General features: G+C 40.9%; 1 long non-coding RNA gene across 2 annotated transcripts in view; it reads left to right on the forward strand.

The window, feature by feature from the left end:
- Positions 1-12,715, forward strand: part of LOC149121664 (uncharacterized) — a 189,602-nt gene that overhangs the window by 57,262 nt on the left and 119,625 nt on the right. The window contains exon 1 of one of the 2 annotated variants that reach the window (XR_016223031.1): positions 4,389-4,654. The exons of the other annotated variant lie outside the window; for it this stretch is intronic. This is a non-coding gene — a long non-coding RNA (uncharacterized LOC149121664). Of the gene's footprint in view, positions 1-4,388; positions 4,655-12,715 lie in introns of those variants that run through there. 2 annotated transcript variants of the gene reach the window in all.

Raw genomic sequence — 12,715 nt, forward strand, 5'->3', positions numbered from 1 at the left:
AGGAATGGTCTTTTTCAAACAGGGCAGAGCTGTTGGCTTGCTCCACTTCTGGCTTGCTGTCATTGTTTTGGGTGTCTCAGCTGACTTTTGGTTTCTTGAACGGCATTTTCCTAAATGATTACTGGGTCTGAGTTGATTTTGCCTTCTTTCTTCCCAAATTTTGTATTCTGACGCAATACAAACAAGGGTTTGTTTACAGTAGCATTATGAAATAAGCAACAAAACAAATAGGCGTTTGAAGCTTATACATCTACAGGTAACACGACCAAGGTGAGTTTTTGTGTTTTGGAAAATACAATGGAACACTTTGGCTGAGGTGACAGGTATTAATTGCCTCCAAACTGAGTTTCACTGTGATTTTCAGGTTAATTCAGTCAGAAATCCACAGGCAGTCAGCTGGAGGGGTGGATGAATCCGGGAACAGCCGGTTTCCTTACGACTAAATCAAGCCCAATATCATTATGGATTCTTGCAATTCTTTGGCTTTTTTCTCATTTTTCTTATTTATCATGGTTTGTAATGAATTTTCTGATGTGAGCTTTGGTTTTGAGACTGCAATATGGAGTTCAGGGCACTGCATTAATGGTCTTTTTCAATCAGGGCACAGCTGTTGGCTTGCTCAAGTTCTGGCTTGCTTTCATTGTTTTCGGTGCCTCAGCTGACTTTTGGTTTCTTGAGCGGCAATTTCCTAAATGTTTTCTGAGTCTCAGTTTGTTTTGCCTGCTTTCTTCCCAAATTTTGTATTCTGACACAATATAAACAAGAGTTTGGACAGAGTAGCCATTATGAAATAAAAAACACAGCAAATAGGCGTTTGAAGCTTAGAAATCTACAGGCAACATGACCAAGGTGAGATTTTGTGTTTTGGAAAATAAAATGGAACACTTTGGCTGTGGTGACAGATATTAACTGCCTCCATTCAGCTTAATTCAGTCAGAATTCCACAGTCAGTCAGCTGAATGGGTGGATGAATCCGGTAATAGCCGGTTTCCTTGTGACTAAATGAAGTCCAATATCATTATGGATTCTTGCATTTCTTTGGCTTTTTTCTCATTTTTCTTATTTATCATGGTTTGTAATGAATTTTCTGATGTGAGCTTTGGTTTTGAGGCTGCAATATGGAGTTGAGGTCACAAAAGGAAGGAACTTTTTCAATCAGGGCACAGCTGTTGGGTTGCTGCAATTCTGGCTTGCTGTCATTGTTTTGAGTGCCTCAGCCGATTTGTGGTTTCTTGAGCGGCAATTTCCTAAATGTTTTCTGGGTCTCAGTTGGTTTTGCCTTCTTCCTTACCAAATTTTGTATTCTGACGCAATACAAACAAGAGTTTGGACAGAGTAGCCATTATGAAATAAAAAACACAACAAATAGGCATTTGAAGCTACAGGTAACACGACGAAGGTGAGATTTTGTGTTTTGGAAAATCAAATGGAACACTTTGGCTGAGGTGACAGATAGTAATTGCCTCCAAACTGAGTTTCACTGCAATTTTCAGGTTAATTCAGTCGGAATTCCACAGGCAGTCACCTGGAGGGGTGGATGCGTCCGGGAACATCTGGTTTCCTTGTGACTAAATCAAGCCCAATATCATTATGGATTCTTGCATTGCTTTGGATTTTTCTCATTTTTCTTTTGTATCATGGTTTGTAATGAATTTTCTGATGTGAGCTTTGGTTTTGAGGCTGGCATATTGAGTTCAGGGCACAAGAGGATGGTTCTATTTCAAACAGGGCACAGCTGTTGGCTTGCTCCAATTCTGGCTTGCTGTCATTGTTTTGGGTGCCTCAGCTGATTTTGGTTTCTTGAGTGGCAATTTCCTAAATGTTTTATGGGTCTGAGTTGGTTTTGCCTTCTGCCTTCCCAAATTTTGTATTCTGAGGCAATACAAACAAGAGTTTTGACAGAGTAGCCATTATGAAATAAAAAACACAACAAATAGGCGTTTGAAGCTTATACATCTACAGGTAACAAGACCAAGTGAGTTTTTGTGTTTTGGAAAATAAAGTGGAACACTTTGGCTGAGGTGACAGATAGTAATTGCCTCCAAACTGATTGTCACTGCGATTTTAGAGTAATTCAGTCAGAATTCCACAGGCAGTCAGCTGGAGGGGGGGATGAATCTTGGACGAGCCGATTTCCTTGTGACTAAATCAAGCCCAATATCATTATGGATTCTTGCATTTCTTTGGCTTTTTCTCATTTTTCTTATTTATCATGGTTTGTAATGAATTTTCTGATGTGAGCTTTGGTTTTAAGCTGGCATATTGAGTTCAGGGTACAAGAGGAGGGTTGTTTTTCAATCAGGGCACAGCTGTTGGGTTGCTCCAATTCTGGCTTGCTGTCATTGTTTTGGGTGCCTCAGCTGATTTGTGGATTCTTGAGTGGCAATATCCTAAATGTTTTCTGGGTCTGAGTTACTTTTGCCTTCTTATTCCCAAATTTTGTATTCTGATGCAATACAAGCAATATTTTTACAGAGTAGCCATTATGAAAGAAAAAAAAAATACAAAGCAAATTGGCCTTTCAGGATTAGAACTTTACAGGCAACACAATCAAGATGAGTTTCTTTGTTTTGGAAAGTGACATGGACCCCTTCTGCTGAGGGGACAGATACTAATTTCCTCCAAATTGAGTGTGAGTGCAATTTTGAGGTGAATTCAATCAGAATTCCAAAGTCAGTCTGTTTAAGGGTGGGATGAATCCTCAAACAGCCAGTTTCCTTGTGTCTAAATCCAGCCAAATACCACAAAGGACTCTTGAATTTCTTTGGCTTTCTCAGATTTCCCTTATTTATCGTGGTTTGTAATGAATTTTCTGATGTGAGCTTTGGTTTTGAGGCTGGCATATTGAGTTCAGTGCACAAGAGGAAGGTTCTTTTTCAATCAGGGCACAGCTGTTGGCTTGCTCCAATTCTGTCTTGCTGTCATTGTTCTGCATGCCTCAGCTTACTTTTGGTTTCTTGAGCAGTAATTTCCTAAATATTTTCAGGGTCTGAGTTGGTTTTGCCTTCTTCCTTCCCAAATTTTGTATTCTGATGCAATACAAACAAGAGTTTGGACAGAGTATCTATTATGAAATAAAACGTACAACAAATAGGCGTTTGAAGCTCAGAAATCTACAGGTAACACGACCAAGGTGAGTTTTTGTGTTTTGGAAAAGAAAATGGAACACTTTGGCTGAGGTGACAGATATTAATTGCCTCCAAACTGAGTTTCCCTGCGATTTTCAGGTTAATTCCATCAGAATTCCACAGGCATTCAGCTGCAGGGGTGGATGAATCCAGGAACAGCCGGTTTCCTTGCGACTAAATCAAGCCCAATATCATTATGGATTCTTGCATTTCTTTGGCTTTTTCTCATTTCTCTTATGTATCATGGTTTGTAATAAATTTTCTGATGTGAGCTCTGGTTTTAAGGCTGGCATATTGGGTTCAGGGAACAAGAGGATGGTTCTTTTCAATCAGGGCACAGCTGTTGGCCTCCTCCAATTCTGGCTTGCTGTCAATGTTTTGAGTGCTTCAGCAAATTTGTGGATTCTAGTGTGTCAATTTACTAGATGTTTTTTGGGTCTGTGTTGGTTTTCCCTTCTTCCTTCCCAAATTTTGTATTCTGATGCAATACAAACAAGAGTTTGGACAGAGTAGGTATTACGAAATAAAAAACACAACAAATAGCCGTTTGAAGCTTAGAAATCTACAGGTAACACGACCAAGGTGAGGTTTTGTGTTTTGGAAAATAAAATGGAAACTTTGGCTGAGGTGACAGATATTAATTGCCTCCAAACTGAGTTTCACTGTGATTTTCAGGTGAATTCAGTCAGAAACCACAGGCAGTCAGCTGCAGGGGTGGATGAATCCTGGAACAGCCTGTTTCCTTCGAGTGAATCAAGCCCAATATCATAATGGATTCTTGCATTTCTTTGGCCTTTTTCTTATTTTTCTTATTTATCATGGTTTGTAATGAATTTTCTGAGGTGAGCTTTGGTTTTGAAGCTGCAATATGGAGTTCAGGATCCGGGGGAATGGTCTTTTTCCTTTTTTTTTTTTTTTCTTGACAGGCAGAGTGGACAGTGAGAGAGAGAGACAGGGAGAAATTTCTTCCTTTGCCGTTGGTTCACCCTCCAATGGCCGCCGCGGCCAGTGTGCTGCGGCGGGCGCACCGCGCTGATCCGATTGCAGGAACCAGGAGCCAGGTGCTTTTCCTGGTCTCCCATGGGGTGCAGTGCCCCAGCACTTGGGCCATCCTCCACTGCACTCCCTGGCCACAGCAGAGGGCTGGCCTGGAAGAGGGGCAACCGGGACAGAATCCGCACCCAGACCGGGACTAGAACCTGGTGTGCTGGGGCCGCTAGGTGGAGGATTAGCTTAATGAGCCGCGGAGCCGGCTGGGAATGGTCTTTTTCAAACAGGGCACAGCTCTTGGCCTGCTCCAATTCTGGCTTGCTGTCATTGTTTTGGGAGCCTCAGACGATTTGTGGTTTCTTGAGCGGCAATATCCTAAATGTTTTCTGCGTCTGAGTTGGTTTTGCCTTCTTCCTTCCCAAATTTTGTATTCTGCCACAATACAAACAAGAGTTTGGGCAGAGTAGCCATTTTGTAATGAAAAACACAGCAAATAGGCGTTTGAAGCTTAGAAATCTACAGGTAACACGACCAAGGTGAGTTTTTGTGTTTTGGAAAATCAAATGGAACATTTTGCCTGAGGAGACAGATATTAATTGCCTCCAAACTGAGTTTCACTGCGATTTTCAGGTGAATTCAGTCAGAATTCCACAGGCAATCAGCAGGAGCGGTGGATGAATCCGGGCACAGCCCGTTTCCTTCCGACTAAATCCAGCCCAATATCATTATGGATTCTTGCATTTCTTTCGCTTTTTTCTCATTTTTCTTATTTATCATGGTTTGTAATGAATTTTTTGATGTGAGCTTTGGTTTTGAGGCTGGCATATTGAGTTCAGGTCACCAGAGGAAGGTTCTTTTTCAATCAGGGCACAGCTGTTGGCATGCTCCAATTCTGGCTTGCTGTCATTGTTTTGGGTGCCTCAGCTGACTTCTGGTTTCTTGAGTGGCAATTTACTAAATGTTTTCTGGATCTTAGTTGGTTTTGCCTTCTTCCTTCCCAAATATTTTATTCTGACACGATACAACCAATAGTTTGGACAGAGTTGCCATTATGAATTAAAAAACACTACAAATAGGCCTTTGAAGCTTAGAAATCTACAGGTAACATAACCAAGGTGAGTTTTTATGTTTTGGAAAATCAAATGGAATACTTTGGCTGAGGTGACAGATATTAATTGCCTCCAAAGTGAGTTTCACTGCGATTTTCTGGTTAATTCAGTCAGAATTCCACAGGCAGTCAGCAGGAGTGGTGGATGAATCTGGGAACAGCCGGTTTCCTTGCGACTCAATCAAGCCCAATATCATTATGGATTCTTGCATTTCTTTGGCTTTTTTCTCATTTTACTTATTTATCATGGTTTGTAATGAATTTTCTGATGTGAGCTTTGGTTTTGAGGCTGGCATATGGAGTTCAGGGTACCGGAGGAATACTCTTTTTCAAACAGGACACAGCTGTTGACTTGCTCCAAATCTGGCTTGCTGTCATTGTTTTGGGTGCCTCAGCTGACTTTTGGTTTCTTGAGCGGCAATTTCCTAAATGTTTGCTGGGTCTGAGTTGGTTTTGCCTTCTTCCTTCCCAAATTTTCTTTTCTGATGGCATGCAAACAAGAGTTTCGGCAGAGTAGCCATTATGAAATAAAAAACACTACAAATATGCGTTTAAAGCTTAGAAATCTACAGGTAATACGACCAAGGTGAGTTTTTGTGTTTTAGAAAATCAAATGGAACACTTTGGCTGAGGTTACAGATAGTAATTGCCTCCAAACTGAGTTTCACTGCGATTTTCAGGTGAATTCTGTCAGAATTCCACAGGCAGTCCGCTGGAGGGGTGGATGAATCCGGGAACAGCCGGTTTCCTTGTGACAAAATCAAGCTGAATATCATTATGCATTCTTGCATTTCTTTGGCTTTTTTCTCCTTTTTCTTATTTATCATGGTTCGTGATGAATTTTCTGATGTGAGCTTTGGTTTTGAGGCTGGCATATGGAGTTCAGGGCACAAGAGGAATGGTCTTTTTCAAACAGGGCACAGCTGTTGGCCTGCTCCAATTCTTGCTTCCCGTCATTGTTTTGGGTGCCGCGGCTGACTTCAGGTGAATTCAGTCACAATTCCACAGGCAGTCAGCTGTAGGGGTGGATGAATCTGGGCACAGCCGGTATCCTTGCGAATAAATCCAGCCCAATATCATTATGGGTTTTCTGGGTCTGAGTTGGTTTTGCTGTCTGCCTTCCCAAATTATCTTTTCTGATGCCATACAAACAAGAGTTTGGGCAGAGTAGCCATTATGAAATAAAAACCACAAGAAATAGGATTTTGAAGCTTAGAAATCTACAGGTAGCACGACCATGGTGAGTTTTTGTGTTTTGGGACATAAAATGGAACGCTTTGGCTGAGGTGACAGATATTAATTGCTACCAAACTGAGTTTCACTGCGATATTCAGGTTAATTCAGTCAGAATTCCACAGGCAGTCAGCTGGAGGGGTGGATGAATCTGGGAACAGCCGGTTTCCATGCGAATAAAACAAGCCTAATATCATTATGGATTCTTGCATTTCTTTGGCTTTTTTCTCATTTTTTATTTATCAAGGTTTGTAATGAATTTTCTGATGTGAGATTTGGTTTTGAGGCTGCAATATGCAGTTCAGGGAACCGGAGGAATGGCCTTTTTCAAACAGGGCACAGCTGTTGGCCTGCTCCAATTCTGGCTTGCTGTCATTGTTTTGAGTGCCTCAGCTGACTTTTGGTTTCTTGAGCAGCAATTTCCTGCATGTTTTCAGGGTCTGAGTTGGTTTTGCCTTCTTCCTTCCCAAATTTTGTATTCTGACGCCATACAAACAAGAGTTTGGGCAGAGCAGCCATTTTGTAATGAAAAACACAGCAAATAGGCATTTGAAGCTTAGAAATCTACAGGTAACATGACCAAGGTGAGGTTTTGTGTTTTGGAAAATCAAATGGAACACGTTGGCTGAGGTGACAGATATAAATTGCCTCCAAACTGAGTTTCACTGCGATTTTCAGGTGAATTCAGTCACAATTCTACAGGCAGTCAGCTGGAGGGGTGGATGAACTGGGAACAGCCGGTATCCTTGCGAATAAATCCAGCCCAATATCATTATGGATTCTTGCATTTCTTTGTCTTTTTTCTCATTTGTCTTATTTATCATGGTTTGTAATGAATTTTCTGATGTCAGCTTTGGTTTTGAAGCTGCAATATGGAGTTCAGGGCACCGGAGGAATGGCCTTTTTCCATCAGGGCACAGCTGTTGGCTTGCTCCAATTCTGGCTTGCTGTCATTATTTTGGGAGCCTCAGCTGACTTTTGGTTTCTTGAGTGGAAATTTCCTAAATGTTTTCTGGGTCTGAGTTGGTTTTGCCTTCTTCCTTCCCAAATTTTGTATTCTGATGGTATACAAACAAGAGTTTGGACAGAGTAGCCATTATGGAATGAAAAACACAACCAATAGGCGTTTGAAGCTTAGAAATCTACAGGTAACACAACCAAGGTGAGTTTTTGTGTTTTGGAAAGTCAAATGGAACACTTTGGCTAGGTGACAGATATTAATTGCCTCCAAACTGAGTTTCACTGCGATATTCAGGTTAATTCAGTCAGAATTCCACAGGCAGTCACCTGGAGGGGTAGATGAATCCGGGAACAGCCGGTTTCCTTGCGACTAAATCAAGCCCAATATCATTATGGATTCTTGCATTTCTTTGGCTCTTATTTTTCTTATTTATCATGGTTTGTAATGAATTTTCTGATGTGCGCTTTGGTTTTTAGGCTGGCATATGGAGTTCAGGGCACAAGAGGAATGGTCATTTTCAATCAGGGCATAGCTGTTGGCTTGCTCCAATTCTGGCTTGCTGTCATTGTTTTGGGTGCCTCAGCCGATTTGTGGTTTCTTGAGCGGCATTTTCCTACATGTTTTCTGCGTCTGAGTTGGTTTTTCCTTCTTCCTTCCCAAATTTTGTATTCTGATGCAATACAAACAAGAGTTTCGGCAGAGTAGCCATTATGAAATAAAAAAACACAACAAACAAGCATTTCAAGGTTATACATGTACAGAAAACACGACCAAGGTGAGTTTTTGTGTTTTGGAAAATCAAATGGAACACTTTGACTGAGGTGACAGATATTAATTGCCTCCAAACTGAGTTTCACTGCGATGTTCAGGTTAATTCAGTCGAATTCCACAGGTAGCCAGATGGAGGGGTGGATGAATCTGGGAACAGCCGGTTTCCTTGCGACTGAATCAAGCCCAATATCATTATGGATTCTTGCATTTCTTTGGCTTTTTTCTCATTTTTCTTATTTATGATGGTTTGTAATGAATTTTCTGATGTGAGCTTTGGTTTTGAGTCTGCAAGATGGAGTTCAGGGCACCGGAGGAATGGCCATATTCAATCAGGGCACAGACCTTTGCTTGCTCCAATTCTGGCTTACTGTCATTGGTTTGGGGGCCTCAGCTGAGTTTGCTTTCTTGAGCGGCAAGTTCCTAAATGTTTTCTGGGTCTGAGTTGGTTTTGCCTTCTTCCTTCAAATGTTGCTTCTGACGCAATACAAACAAGAGTTTAGACAGAGTAGCCATTATGAAATAAAAAACACAACAAATAGGCGTTTGAAGCTTAGACATCTACTGGTAACATGACCAAGGTGAGTTTTTGTGTTTTGGAATATAAAATGGAACACTTTGGCTGTGGTGACAGATATTAATTGCCTCCAAACTGAGTTTCACTGTGATTTTCAGGTTAATTCAGTCAGAATTCCACAGGCAGTCAGCTGGAGGGGTGGATGAATCTGGGAACAACCGGTTTCCTTGCGACTAAATCAAACCTAATATCATTATGGAATCTTGCATTTCTTTGGATTTATTCTCATTTTTCTTATTTATCATGGTGTGTAATGAATTTTCTGATGTGAGCTTTGGTTTTGAGTCTGGAAGATGGAGTTCAGGGCAGAAGAGGATGAATCTTTTTCAATCAGGGCACAGCTCTTTGCTTGCTCCAATTCTGGTTTAATGTAATTGGTTTGGGTACCTCTGCTGACTTTTGGTTTCTTGAGCGGCAATTTCCTAAATGTTTTCTGGGTCTGAGTTGGTTTTGCCTTCTTCCTTGTCAAATTTTGTATTCTGACGCAATACAAAAAAGAGTTTGGTTAAAGTAGCCATTATGAAATAAAAACCACAACAAATATGCTTTTGAAGCTTAGAAATCTACAGGTAACTCGACCATGGTGAGTTTTTGTGTTTTGGAAAATCAAATGGAACACTTTGGCTGAGGTGACAGATATTAATTGCCTCCAAACTGAGTTTCACTGTGATTTTCAGGTTAATGCAGTCAAAATTCCACAGGTAGTCAGCTGGAGGGGGGGATGAATCTGGGAAGAGCTGATTTCCTTGAGAATAAATCAAGCCCAATATCATTATGGATTCTTGCATTTCTTTGGCTTTTTTCTCATTTTTCTTATGTATCATGGTTTGTAGTGAATTTTCTGATGTGAGCTTTGGTTTTGAGGCTGGCATTTTGAGTTCAGGGCACCGGAGGAATGGTCCTTTTCAAACAGGGCACAGCTGTTGGCCTGCTCCAATTCTGGCTTGCTGTCATTGTTTTGAGTGCCTCAGCCGATTTGTGGTTTCTTGAGCGGCAATTTTCTGAATGTTTTCTGGGTCTGAGTTGCTTTTGCCTTCTTCCTTGTCAAATTTTGTATTCTGACGCAATACAAACAAGAGTTTCAGCAGAGTAGCCATTATGAAATAAAAAACACAACAAATAGGCATTTGAAGCTTAGAAATCTACAGGTAACACGACCAAGGTGAGTTTTTGTGTTTTGGAAAATCAAATGGAACACTTTGGCTGAGGTGACAGATATTAATTGCCTCCAAAAAGAGTTTCAATGCGATTTTCAGGTTAATTCAGTCAGAATTCCACAGGCTGTCAGCTGGAGGGGTGGATGAATCCGGGAACAACCGGTTTCTTTGCGACTCAATCAAGCCCAATAGCATTATGGATTCTTGCATTTCTTTGGCTTTTTTCTTCGTTTTCATATTTATCATCGTTTCTAATGAATTTTCTGATGTGAGTTTTGGTTTTGAGGCTGCAATATGGAGTTCAGGGCACTGGGGGAATGGTCTTTTTCAATCAGGGCACAGCTGTTGGCCTGCTCCAATTCTGGTTTGCTGTCATTCTTTTGAGTGCCTCAGCCGATTTGTGGATTCTTGAGCGGCAATTTCCTACATGTTTTCTGGGTCTTAGTTGGTTTTGCCCCCTTCCTTCCCAAATTTTGTATTCTGACGCCATAGAAAGAAGAGTATGGGTAGAGTAGCCATTATGAAATAAAAAACACAACACATAGGCGTTTGAAGCTTAGAAATCTACAGGTAACACGACCAAGGTGAGTTTTTGTGTTTTGGAAAATCAAATGGAACACTTTGGCTGAGGTGACAGATATTAATTGCCTCCAAAAAGAGTTTCAATGCGATTTTCAGGTTAATTCAGTCAGAATTCCACAGGCTGTCAGCTGGAGGGGTGGATGAATCCGGGAACAACCGGTTTCCTTGCGACTAAATCAAGCCCAATATCATTATGGATTCTTGCATTTCTTTGGATTTTTCACATTTTTCTTATTTATCATGGTTTGTAATGAATTTTGTGATGTCAGCTTTGGTTATGAGGCTGCAATATGGAATTCAGGGCACCGGGGGAATGGTCTTTTTCAATCAGGGCATAGCTGTTAGTCTGCTCTAATTCTGGCTTGCTGTCATTGCTTTGAGTGCCTCAGCCGATTTGTGGTTTCTTGAGCGGCAATTTCCTACATGTTTTCTGGGTCTGAGTTGATTTTGCCTTCTTCCTTCCCAAATTTTGTATTCTTACACAATACAAACAAGAGTTTTTGCAGAGTAGCCATTTTGTAATGAAAAACATAGCATATAGGCGTTTGAAGCTTAGAAATCTACAGGTAACACGACCAAGGCGAGGTTATGTGTTTTGGATAATAAAATGGTCTGAGGTGACAGATATTAATTGCCTCCAAACTGAGTTTCACTGCGATTTTCAGGTGAATTCAGTCAGAATTCCACAGGCAGTCAGCTGCAGTGGTCGATGAATCCAGGAACAGCCGGTTTCCTTGAGAATAAATCAAGCCCAATATCATTATGCATTCTTGGAATTCTTTGGCTTTTTTCTCATTTTCCTTATTTTTCATGGTTTGTAATGAATTTTCTGATGTGAGCTTTGGTTTTGAGGCTGCAATATGGTGTTCAGGGCACCGGAGGAATGGTCTTTTTCAAACAGGGCACAGCTGTTGGCCTGCTCCAATTCTGCCTTGCTGTCATTGTTTTGAGTGCCTCAGCCGATTTGTGGTTTCTTGAGCGGCAATTTCCTAAATGTTTTCTGGGTCTGAGTTGGTTTTGCCTTCTTCCTTCCCAAATTTAGTATTCTGACGCCATACAAACAAGACTTTGTTTAAAGTAGCCATTATGAAATAAAAAACACTACAAATAGGCGTTTTAAGCTTAGAAATCTACAGGTAACACGACCAAGGGGAGTTTTTGTGTTTTGGAAAATACAATGGAACACTTTGGCTAGGTGACAGATATTAATTGCCTCCAAACTGAGTTTCACTGCGATATTCAGGTTAATTCAGTCAGAATTCCACAGGCAGTCCACTGAAGGGGTGGATGAATCCGGGAATAGCCGGTTTCTTTGCGACTAACTCAAGCCCAATATCATTATGGATTCTTGCATTTTTTGGCTTTTTTCTCCGTTTTCTTATTTATCATGGTTTGTAATGAATTTTCTGATGTGAGCTTTGGTTTTGAGGCTGGCATATTGAGTTCAGGGCACCGGAGGAATGGTCTTTTTCAAACAGGGCACAGCTGTTGGCCTGCTCCAATTCTGGCTTGCTGTCATTGTTTTAAGTACCTCACCCGATTTGTGGCTTCTTGAGCGGAAATTTTAAATGTTTTCTGGACAGAGTAGCCATTATGAAATAAAAAATACAACTAATAGGCGTTTGAATCTTAGAAATTTACAGGTAACACGACCAAGGGGAGTTTTTGTGTTTTGGATAATAAAATGGTCTGAGGTGACAGATATTAATTGCCCCCAAACTGAGTTTCACTGCGATTTTCAGGTTAATTCAGTCAGAATTCCACAGGCAGTCAGCTGGAGGGGTGGATGAATCCAGGAACAGCCGGTTTCCTTGCGACTAAATCAAGCCCAATATCATTATGGATTCTTGCATTTCTTTGGCTTTTTTCTCATTTTTCTTATTTATCATGGTTTGTAATGCATTTTCTGATGTCAGCTTTGGTTTTGAGGCTGCAATATGGAGTTCAGGGCACCGGGGCAATGGTCTTTTTCAAACACGGCACAGCTGTTGGCCTGCTCCAATTCTGGCTTGCTGTCATCATTTTGAGTGCCTCAGCCGATTAGTGGTTTCTTGAGCGGCAATTTCCAAAATGTTTTAAGGGTCTGAGTTGGTTTTGCCTTCTTCCTTCCCAAATGTTGTATTCTGACACAATACAAACAAGAGTTTGGGGAGAGTAGCTATTATGAAATAAAAAACACAACAAATAGGCTTTTGAAGCTTAGAAATCTGC

The sequence above is a fragment of the Oryctolagus cuniculus genome, chromosome 16 (genome assembly GCF_051225735.1).
Source record: "Oryctolagus cuniculus isolate XC-2025 breed Fujian yellow rabbit chromosome 16, ASM5122573v1, whole genome shotgun sequence".
In the NCBI taxonomy this organism is placed as follows: Eukaryota; Metazoa; Chordata; class Mammalia; order Lagomorpha; family Leporidae; genus Oryctolagus; species Oryctolagus cuniculus.